A 12,489-nucleotide genomic window follows, 5' to 3' on the forward strand; every position below is an offset into this window, starting at 1 on the left:
CATTTGCTTTATGGGGTCACATTTAATTGAATCCTGTAACATCCCAAAAATACAGTGTAAAACCATATAATAGAATGATCACATATAATAATATTACAGTTCAGTTATTACAAAAGATATGACGTACGATTATGGCCGAACGACCTTACAAAAATAGCAAGGAGTTAAAACTGCACAAATGGCTACAAATATAGGACGAACGACTTATAACCCTTCCTATGTTGAACGGTCAAATCAAAAGATAAAGTAATTGCATGACCGAATGCTCCTACAAAAGAGTAGGCCAACAACTGACCAAGCGTCCTAAGGTTCGACCTTCACGTCTGTCTCTTCCAATGCTTCTTCCAGCAACTCTTCTCCTTCTACTCCCACCCACAGGGTGATCATCGCAATGACAAGGACGAACGAACGAGAATACATGACAAGACAGGAAATAGGGTAAGCTTATGTAATTTAATTCATGTATCAGCATATTTCATAAAATCAATTAAACCAGATAAATCATTAACTCTTTCATGCAAAGCCTAATACTAGACTCTGACTGTCCAGACTATATGAATTATGTGTAGCTACGACGTTCGTGCACCCAGGTGATGTAGTAACTGGGATACCCTCAACAGCTGCCACCCGAGGTTAGTCCTATCTATCCAAATTAACCATAAGGACTAGGACCTCCTGCCATTCCCACACATGACACTACAAGAAAATTGCATTTTATATACTGATTATTATATACGGATTTGAATCCGTATATAATAAAAATATTACATACGGATATTATATACGGATTCGTTATATACAGATATTATATACGGATTTATTATATACGGATTTTATATACGAATTTATAATTAATTAATAAATAAATAAAATTAAGTTATTTTAAGTCGTCAACCCTTTCTTTTTTTTCTCACTAGCGCTGCAACCATTTCTTGTTTGGAAAAAGGGTCGAGGCACTCCCACCACCAAACCTATTCTTCTTTCTCTTTCACTTCAACCCTTCCTAAATCAGTGTTCTGGTCGTGGTTCTCTCTCGTCGAGCCCTCCTTCCCCTTTTGTGGAGCCTCGGTTCTCTTTCGTTGAGCTTTCGTAGGTCGCGCATTGAAACCCTAATTTTCCCTCATTCGAACCATGATTGTGCGGCCTTGGTACCATGGTTAATTGGTAAGTAATGTTTAATTCTCATTGAGCTAAATTTTTGAATTGCAAAAACCCTAATCCTCTTTTTCTCTCATCCATTTTCGATTTATGCAATTCCTCGCGTGATAAGGTTCTATTTCTTCCCCGCAAAGCTATTTTGCACGAATTTCTTTTTTCTACATTTATTTTCTCTTGTTAATCACCCAAGATTTAAAGCTTTTGTTGCACTAAAAAACAGATACTTTTCGTGCTTGCGTTTTGATTTTCGCAATGGCCTCCAAAGCTCCTAGATCGAGGATTGGTCACGAGAGTAGAGCCAAACTGCCAAAGGTTAGTTTGCGTGTTCATCTTCTTCATAGTCGTCTCTCGGCTTTTTAATTTGTTTTTGTTTTTTGTTTGGATAATTCCGGCTTTGAATGATACTGCTGTTACTGGTTGAGAAATTAAAAAGAAACTTATTAATAATTATTTAAATAACACTTGTGGTGATTGAAATTGACTAATAAGAAAAGAACGGTAACAGAAAGAATAGTAAATATTTTATTCTTTTTCTATGAAATCTATTTTCAAGTTTTTTGTCCTTTTCATTTGGCACAGAAAGAAGCAAGACATAATCGACAGGCACTGTAGAAGATTGTAGTTACAGACATGCCGGCTTGAGCATTGGTATTCTTAGTAATGAATAGGAAACCATAATTTGTGGAATTCATATTCAGAGCTCAAAGATATGCATAAATAACAACTTGGTAACCATAACAGGTTTGTAATAAGCTGCATATCAGTTCATAGTTGAAACTGAAGATGGGGGAAGCTACAGAGAGGTATTCTTGCTTTTTCTCTCACAAGTTTGAGATACCAATTATATTGCTGTATTCAAAATATACATTTTCTGAGTCCCTTTGACCTTTGGGATGTGGTTGAGTTGATCAGGTATGCAGTGGTGACAGGAGCAAATAAAGGGATTGGATTAGAGATAGTAAGGCAGTTAGCTTCAGAAGGAATAAAGGTGGTACTCACTGCAACGAATGAAGAGAGGGGTCTTCAAGCATTGGAGACACTCAAAGCCTCTGGTCTTTCTCATCTACTGTTGTTTCATCAGCTAGATGTGGCTCATGCTGCAAGTGTAGCTGCTTTTGCAGCTTTTATCAAATCCAAATTTGGTAAACTTGATATTCTGGTAAAATCAGACGTTCATGCTTCTCTCTTTTGTTTGTTCTAAGTTCAAGTTTGTCTCATAAATCTTCCGTGCTTAAGCTTCACTGAATGAAAACTTTAAAGACAAAATTATTTTATTATAGTTTTTAAGATGGTATCAGTATAATCTAAAACTTGTTTTGTCGTGCCTCTCTTATCTTCTGCTATCATATTACTCACTAATATCAAGAAGTATGCTTGAGATCTTATATTTATTAGAGATAAAATAAATTTATTATATATAAATGGAAACAAATCAAATTTTTCCAAGTTTGTTTCATTAAGACGTTTGAATATTTCTTATTATTTCTCTTTCTAACTTTTCATGAAAATCTCATCTCCAACCAAAGTCTTCTGTTTTTTGCTCATTTGTTAAACGAATTCATTGGGTTTGTATAAAAATTGTTCAAACCTGTTGGTGTGTGCATTAACCATTACTTTTAATGATACTTTTAAGACAGTAGAGGCACTAGAGGTTAAAAAGAGATTTCATTGAATCAATTTGACAGATTCCCTTTTACATCTAGTCATCATTTGATTAAGATAAATTTTTGTAATGGCTTGAAGGGAATCAATTCTTTACAAATGGTAACCTTTTGTTTTAGCATGTTTCAATATGAAATGTTGTTCTATGCAGGTTAACAACATTTACAAATGCTATATATATTTTGTTTCCCAGATATATTTATCTATGGTTTGGTTAATATCTTAAAAGGAGTTATATAATTTACAATGTGTGAATTGACTTGCAGATAAGATACTGGACAAAAGCAATGGAGATGTGGCTATAGATACATATCACCGTTATAAGGTATATGATTTCTTCAAAGTAGTATTTTATTAAGTCATTCTTAAGATATGATAAATTAATTCTTACTATATCTTGAGTATTGTGTTTGTTTTTAGTTTATTCTATTTTAATCGTTGATGCAATATAATAACATTTACATTATACATAAATTTACAGGAAGATGCTAAATTTATGAAGAATATGAACTTGGATTCATACAGATTCTCGATTTCTTGGTCCAGGATTCTACCAAGTAAGTCAAATGCTGAACAATGTCATCAACGAACTATTGGCTAATGGTAAGGTTCAAACTCAGATTTCTTTTATCTCATCACATTCTTCTGTTATCAATGGTGGTATATGACAATTAAATATGAATATTTGTAGGTATAAAACCACTGGTAACTCTTTTCCATTGGGATCTTCACCAAACTTTAGAAGATGAATACGGTGGCTTCCTAAGTCCTCTCATAATGTGAGTTTTGATTCCAAAGTATTAATTACTTTACTCTTGGAAAATTCAATAGCTAGTTTTGTTGATCAAACACCTGTATCATACTGGATTGAACTTCATTAAACTTTTCTTTGTCATTGCAGGTTGGAAAAGCTATAACAAAAGATGATAAAGCTCAAACATAATTGTTCTGGTTGTGATTACAAGTTGCTAAATTAGTATTGAAGTCCAAAGTGTTATTACTACAGAGAGGTATATGATTCAAATGCTACATAAATATTTTATTGTATTAGTTGGTTAAAATCTTGTTTAATATATATTTGTATAGTGTGGATGCAGGGCATATATATTTATTGTATGGGATGTTAGTCATGATTGATATATTGTTATATATATTACATTTATTACACCTCTAACAGTAGAAGTACAACTAACAATGGAAATTCAAAATCAAATGCAGACAGTTTAGATGCATTGAGAAAGGATCCTGAAGCTGTCACCTCTAACAGTAGCAGTACACAATTCCTTTTTTTGATGTTTTGGTCACTCAATTGTATGGAACTAGTAATTAGAGGAAAAAAATTAATAAGAGTAAATGCATATTGTTGCAGTGACTGCAAAAATGTTTGTCCACTTGATTAGTATGCCAGAATCAATTGATGTCTGATTCACAAGAAATGAAAAACTTGTCAATTTCCAAATTCAAAACGATAGAATTTATAAACACACCCTAATGCCTATTATTTCGAAATTATAAAAAACTAATCAATCAATTTGTGGAAATTAGTTAATTCAGATGTTAAAACGTTTTTAACTTCTACATCTGACTTTTACTGCATGACATCACTAAAATGATAGCATTCTATTTTTCAAGAGTTGAAATATTACTTGTACTTTTAATGTTTTTTCATTTCACAATTTAAGGGGGCTAAAATCCATTGGTTTGGAGAAGTTTGTTGCTTGTTAATATAATAAAAGAACTCCATCGGTACAGTTTTTGATTGGGTTATACCTTTTAGTATTAAATAAAAAAAATCAGGGTGGGTTATTACTTCTATAAGTTTTGCCACATGTACCTGTTTGTATGTTGAATTGGAGACTGATGCAAGCTGATTGAAATTGGATGTAATTTAACATGTTGTTATTTATACTAATTGTTGTTTTGTTTTTCAAACAAGAGTACATAATATCAACTACAAAACCTAGACCCTGCTGTTACACATTTTTACTATATTAAATGAAAGTGTTTCATTTACTCTTGGAAACTGTTGCCAAAACTTCCTTTTACTTCATACACAATATATATATATATATATATATATATATATATATATATATATATATATATATATATATATATATATATATATATATATATATATATATATATATATATATATAGACACACAAACACCTGGAAATTTTTTTTTTATAAGATGCAAATTTAATGAATCTAACACTTGAATTTCATGATATTTATACTAGTGATTATTTATTTTAAATTTTACATAATTTACATATTTATAAATGTATTACTTAATAAAAAAATTTAAAGACTTTTAAATATTATATTAAGTAATGTGACTATTTTCTAAATATTGAAATTATAATTTTATAAAGTTATATATATACATACGAGTGAGATAGAATTCAGCATCAAGAGTGTTTACTAACCAACAGTGAAAGAAAAAATCTGTCTAATTGTAGAGATTAATTATGAAAGTAAGCCAAATGTTGAAATTTAGTATGTTTTGTGGAGGTTAACAATGTAAACTAAGAATGATTTGTCGGATAATATATATTCTGAGTGGTTTTTGCAATTTTCCTATGCAATGATTAAAAAGTAATTGGTGACAGTAGATTCTTCAAAGTATGTTGTTGTGGAGGGAGAGGAAGGTCCTGTAGAATGGCACTTTGATAGTTAATGTTTGGTTTAGAAAGTGTAATATGAATAGTACGTAGGAATGCATATGCAAGTGGCTGAAACTCTGTTTATAAAGGAAAGTTTATAAACACCTTAATCAATTTATGTGCCCAAACCACCTTAATCAATTTTCTACTACTCTCTTGTTAATCTGTCATACAGAAATCTCTTTTTATATATAATAGTTCTATATTAGCATTCTCATTTTTGTTTCTTTTACTTTTCTCTCATGCTGTTTTCAACATTCACTAGTGAGAAGCATAGTAGTATGATAAAACTCGCTGTTGAGTTTGGAATATCATGCAATTACAAATAACCCCATATGTCTTTCTCCATTATATGTAATCCTCATGGATCCTGTGTGACTTCGTTGTTGATTTCTCCATCCTTTTGTAATATAAACTGATCAACTTGTGGAATGCCATGTCCCATTTTTCCTACTTAAGCGAAAACACTTTTTTTCCAAAGTCTATCTCCAAAGTTCAAGTTTAAAGTTAATGTAGGATTTGCTGAATATGTAAAAGCAGTAAAAAGGTTCTCTATTTATAATGATCAAGAATGCAAAATAAGGAAACAAAATAAAGGGTAATAAGGGATATAATCATATAATCCCTGATCTCGAGCTATATATCTAACCATATATCTTGAATATTAGCCATGCATACTTTTCTAGTTATACAGTATCATATCTATAACATTCCCCCTCTAGATGGAGTATATATCATGAAACTTGTAATAGGGTATCATATCTTTAGCACTCCTCTCTTAAATTTCAATTTGATTATTCCTTGTTCTCCTTGGTCAAGTTCCAATGATCATTGAGGAAATAAAAGTGTAGTTCTTTAACAGTTACAATGATATGGCATATAAAATGACCGAATCAATTAATCATGCATTGCACTGCATACATAATGTTTCAACATTGAAGATTTGGTTTACAATAGTTTGCCATGCTATTTAACATCTCTCATCTGTACAATCAAAATTAAAATTCAAATTGACGACCTTATGAACTCGGGTAAATGCCTGTTGAAAGATGCCATGCCATTTACTTGCTGTAAGAAAAAGAAGTTTGTGCAATCCTAGATGCATTATTTTCTTAAATTTAATTTTGGTCAGTGCTCATCCTTTTTTTGGTTCTATGAATTTGTTTTATAAAATTATAAAACAATTTTTAATGTGTACATCTATGGGAAATAAGCATTTCATATTTCCCAACTTTAAAGCTTAGGCCCTTACAATATGGTTTCATAGGTGCTATAAACATCTATCACTGGAAAGATGATGAGTGTTAATCTATCATTCATGAGCGTCTTGCAAATTATTGACTGATTCTTGCTACAGAAATGCTTGAGAGGGAGAAAAGTTGTCAGAACAGAACAGTCTAAACTACGAGAGAAATTTCTTAGCATCTATGGGGAGAACTGTCAGAATTTAGACAGGTGAAATTGGATTGTTTACTCTGAATTGTTGCATGACATCTATTTGCTTCCTTTCACTCGGTTTCTCAAAAAATTATTTATTTATTTAGTGTAGTCTGACCCAAACTCTGCACTATTAAAACTGAAGTTAATGCCACTTTATTTGCATTCAGGAATGCTTTTGGTCCAGATTCAGATTTCCTCCGTCAGTTCCTCTATTTCTTTAATGCAGTGGCAAAAATAGCAGTGGTGCTGCTATCCAGGAGCTGGATTTGTCCAGCAACTTTTTCAACGGGACACTTCCAAATTCTTTGCTCGAGAACTTGGCAGCAGCTGCTGCAGTTGGAGGAAGTTTGGTGTCTTTGAATGTTAGTAATAACAGCTTCATAGGTCATATTCATACTAAATTTGATAGGAAGTGTTATGTTCTATTTAATTTATCCTTCACTAATAATTTATTTCAAAAGTCATATATATGTTGATTAATAGTGTTGGTGAATATGAATTAGGGATAAGTTGTATTATAGTGTATATACTGTAAGGTCTGCTTGTATATTGTGCATGGGAAACTGCTATAAACAGGGTATTTATTTAGCTCTTCTGAAACCATTATATACGGATTTATCCGTATATAAGTTATATCAGGATTTATCCATATATAACTTATATACGGAAATTATATACGGATTTATCCGTATATAAGTTATATACGGATAAATCCGTATATAATTTCCGTATATAAATTATATACGGATTTATCCGTATATAACTTATATACGGATAAATCCGTATATAATTTCCGTATATAAGTTATATACGGATAAATCCGTATATAATTTCCGTATATAAGTTATATACGGATTTATCCGTATATAAATTTAGCTACGACAGTATTATATACGGATTTTTGTCCGTATATAATCCGTATATAAACACGTATTATATACAGATTTCGGGTCCTATATACGGATTTTTGCTGTATGTAATACGATTTTTTCTTGTAGTGTGACTTACTCTTCTCTACGTGAGAAACGAGTAATCACGGAATATCAGGATGAATCACCAGCTTAACTTTATCCACATTCATACTTTACCAATTTCGAATATTCATTCATGAGATATTCCTCCCCGGAATACTCTTTCATAATCAAAGTCATTTCATCCATATCATATTCCATCATCTTTCATCATTAAAACTTCAACTTAACCAATTTGAATAAAGATCACGTAGGATACCAAATACCGAACGTTAGTTTTTAACCCAGAACAAGACTGAAAACTTGGAGTGAGACCGAGATGTCTCCAACTCAAAACTAATCAAATCGAGAGAGTTACTCACTTGTTGTGAAAGGGACCGAATACAATAATACTTCTCAGAGACCAATAGAATCGAACATTATTTTCCAAGTGAGCCAATTTAATGAACTGACTCTTGAGATTTCAAACCGAACACCGTAAAGCCTAGGCCGAGTACTAAGACTCTAGGCCAAAACCAATTAAGACAAATATTGTAGGACATCAAATAATAGCACTTGACGGAATCATATGAAGAAACCGAACGCCAATAAATACTTAGCTTCTTAATGAGTTAAACATCAAGGAAACCGAATGTCAGTCGAAGACTGGGCACTGTAGAGAGCGAACGCTATTGAGTTTGGACGAACGCTCTTATTATAAAGATAAATTACGGAAATGAGAACTAGCGTATGGTGTAAGACCGAGCACTTACTTAGTACGAGCGCTTGGTGTAAGACCGAGCACTACTTAGTACGAGCGCTTGGTGTAAGACCGAGCACTACTTAACTTATAGAATAAAGGCTTGATAAATATAAGATATCATTTAACTAATGTTCAAGAATGAACGAAATATACAAATACATATAGATATACTGAAGTTTATAATCAAATACCAAGGAACGAATATCCTTGGTTGAATGCTTAAGTACAAATATTACAAAACGAAACGAAGACGCTAGTCTTCAACTAGAACTCTCTCCAAATGAAAGAATCCAGTTCCAACCGAGTCCACAAGAAAATCGAACACTATATCGAACGAGCGCTGGTCTAATACCAAACAGTTATTAAGAACGAACGCTACTGAGAATGAACGCTTGTATAATTGAATGGTCAATACTGACTCTCGACAACATGGTCTAATACCAAACATTTATTAAGAACGAACGCTACTGAGAACGAATGCTTGTATAATTGAATGGTCAATACTGACTCTCGACAACATCCCTACCCATTTCATGGCTTTCATTAATCATCAATACTTTTAAACGACATACCATATTTCATCATCAACCAAATCATCAAACACAATATCATTCCAGTTCCTCATACAATCAACAATGCAATAACGATCATTTTTCATATTCATTCAAAAATCAACGAACATGCATCCATACAAAGCAAGAATCTAAATCAAATTATATAAGCTTCCCTTACCTCTTAACGTGACCGAACGCTCACAGATATGGTTACTGGTTCACCTCTACAAATCCTTCTACCCTCAATGCTCGACAATTTCCGAAACTAAACTAAACAGAAAATCCAGGAACTCTCAGAACAAGATGATTGATTCATGCAACCCATAAACTAGGTTTGCATGTACCAGGAAACCACACGGCTGAGGGAAAGATGAACTTACCAGCTCGGAATCGAAAACTGATCGGTTCAAACGAACACCCTCGACGCCGGGAATGCTCAGGTGTGGTCTATTTGATGATTGGAGGAAGAAAATAGTAAGATTTCGTAGAGAGAAGATGAAGAAATCTTAGATAGAAGGAGGAGAAGAATGGAGTTTCAAAAGGTTGAAGAAGATGGTTGCATGTAGAGAGTGGCGTGAATTTTTGAAAACTTGGAGTTTTACTCCTACTGTCAAAACCGAACGGCCCCTCCACTGCTCACACCTGTCTTCCACTTTCTGTTTTCCAACTCCCCTTCCTTCGACACTCGTCTTCCACTCAGCTGGGGTTTTTGGGTGGATTTTTAATGGGTCTGACAAATCCTCAATCACTTGGCAATAGAATTTCTGTTGGAAAAAAAGAGATGCAGACTTGTTAGAGATGTAGTTGTTTAGAGGTTACTTACTTACTACTTGGTTGGAGATTAATCAGTATCTGGTTAATTAGTATCTGGTTAATTAGTTTCTACTTGGCTAATTGATATAAATGGCTTGGCGTATGTTTAATGTAATTTATCTTTACTCATTCAATCAAATATCAGTTTTATTTTTATCTTATCTTTCTTCTAAACTTTCTTTCATAAGAAGACTCATTCTGATATCTCAACTTTCAGAAATAGAAAATATCATCTTCAACAATTACCAATGAGGACTAACCTTGGGAAGATTATCTATATAATTTTCCGGGATATCTATTTCTACAAGAACATTGTGCTTTATTGCCATGGCAGCTTTATGAATTTGATTAGCACAATCCCTTTTATCTATCAGATGTTTTTTTGACATGTCAGAGAGGCCATCAGGAAGAACACAAGGAACTGGCAACCACCATTTCTCATCTTTCCTTGGAGCAGTTCTTCAACTTGATGCTCCACGTAATCATACGAATTCCCTGTTATGTAAATAGAAAGATGATCTATCATGTGAATCCAACCAACCGACCGTAGCAAAGCAATGAAAGAGCAGTGATAATGATTGAGGGGAGCACGAAACAAGTGACCCGAACCTCTTCTGCTTGGTCCGGAGGACATGGTTTGGAATTGGTTCTCAATCAAAACCCTGTCGGTGTGGGGCTTGTCTGTGATGACTAAGGGTTGAGAGAGCGATGAGGGGCAGTGTGCGTGTTGGGAGGTGGTGAGGGTGGAAGGGATCTGGAGTGTACATGGGTTGGCCAAGTGGCAGCGAGAATTAAGTTGGAAGAAAGTGATACTATTAGTCTTGACCTTGGGATGGGAATTAGCTCAGGTGCTGAACAAAGATCAAACGCACAAGGGAAAATAATGCACTCTGAATTTGGGAACACTCAAACTCACACAAGTAATTCCAATTTCAAGTTTGTTCATACTACCTCAGCTCCAGTATACTTTGGTGTTCTAAATAACAGCTCTAATCCCTATGGTTCTAGAGACAATAGGAGTGATGCTCCAGCTTTAAACCATGCCTCGTATCCTAAAAACTAGTGCTATGCTTACATACTACTGAGGAATCAGGAAGTCTAGAGGATGTAACAACATAAAAAAAATCTACACTTTCCTTTGCTTTGCTGAGAAAAACGCTAATAGAAGATCTTTTTCTCTCTTTTGAGAATCACACTTTAACACAGGTTTGAAAGAGGCCAAATGAAAATTTCAGCTTTGTCTATGAAAAATCTAAGAAGAGAACAAGCTATAGGTGTCTTGATATGTCCACACTTCATTGACACCAAAAAAATTTTCACTAGTACTCATATAACATGCAATTCAAGTTTTACAAAAATAAAAGTTAAATAATAAATTTGGATCAATTGTGTTAAGAAAATGCTTTAGGAGTTTTTATTTTTTAATTTAATTGAGTCAAAGTTTGTTTCTTATTTTTAGGACTTAGTTATTTTTAATTATGGGCTGAAGTGGTGGATTAAAATTAGGATAAAAGTGTTAGTGGGTAGTTACTTTTTTATGTTTAAATACTGTAAGGTTTCCATCATTTCACAATCAATAATACTGAAGTATTTTGTTTCAAGCACGCTACTGTGTTGCTTTTTTAAAAATAACAATTGGTATCAGGAGCCTTCTTCTTGAGGGACCTGTGAGAAAAATATGAAAGCATGGAAGGAGATTCAAGTTTTTCAGCAATGGCACCACCAGTCTTCAATGGTGAAAATTATCAAATTTGGGCAGTACGAATGGAAGCCTACCTAGAAGCTCTGGATCTATGGGAAGCAATTGAAGAGGATTATGAAATTCCTGTGCTACCTGGCAATCCAACAATGGCTCAAATCAAGAATCACAAAGACGGAAAAACTAAAAAAGCTAAGGCAAAGGCGTGCCTCTTTGCTGCAGTTTCACCAACAATTTTCACTCGAATCATGACTCTAAAGTCAGCCAAAGCCATATGGGATTACCTAAAAAAAGAATACGATGGAGATGACTGAATCAAAGGCATGCAAATGTTGAATCTCATTAGAGACTTTGAATTGCAAAAGATGAAGGAATCTGAAATTATCAAAGAGTACTCTGAGAGGCTTCTGAACATAGCAAACAGAGTAAGATTGCTTGGTTCTGAATTGAAGGACTCTCGTATTGTTGAAAAAAATTGGGTTACTGTACCTGAAAGATTTGAAGCTACCATAACCACCTTAGAAAACACTAAGGATCTATCCAAGATCACCTTGGCAGAGTTGCTGAATTCCTTGCAGGCATAAGAACAACGAAGGGCTATGAGAGAAGAAGGCTTTCTTGAGGAAGCCTTGCCTGCTAAACATGAAGACAGTTGGAAAAACAAAAAAAGGAACCAACAACCAAATAGAGAAGGTGTTGTCAGAAATGAAAGCAAAGTTGGAAGTTCCAAGGGAACGTATCCTCCTTGCAAGCATTGCAACAAGATGGGTCATCCTCCATT

At 33.6% G+C, this 12,489-nt stretch overlaps 1 long non-coding RNA gene across 4 annotated transcripts; it reads left to right on the forward strand.

Moving 5' to 3' along the window:
• Positions 1-911: 911 nt before the first annotated feature.
• Positions 912-7,517, forward strand: LOC108337170 (uncharacterized). Of its 4 annotated transcripts, none has more exons than XR_008250490.1 (9): positions 912-1,270; positions 1,379-1,470; positions 2,071-2,300; positions 3,087-3,145; positions 3,302-3,423; positions 3,512-3,599; positions 3,722-3,830; positions 6,847-6,944; positions 7,097-7,517. It is a non-coding gene; the product is annotated as an uncharacterized LOC108337170 (long non-coding RNA). The 4 variants fall into 4 exon arrangements; XR_008250489.1 differs by having other exon boundaries at positions 912-1,164; positions 1,271-1,470; XR_008250488.1 differs by having other exon boundaries at positions 912-1,164.
• Positions 7,518-12,489: the final 4,972 nt, after the last annotated feature.

This window comes from Vigna angularis, chromosome 7 (genome assembly GCF_016808095.1).
Source record: "Vigna angularis cultivar LongXiaoDou No.4 chromosome 7, ASM1680809v1, whole genome shotgun sequence".
Taxonomy (NCBI): Eukaryota; Viridiplantae; Streptophyta; class Magnoliopsida; order Fabales; family Fabaceae; genus Vigna; species Vigna angularis.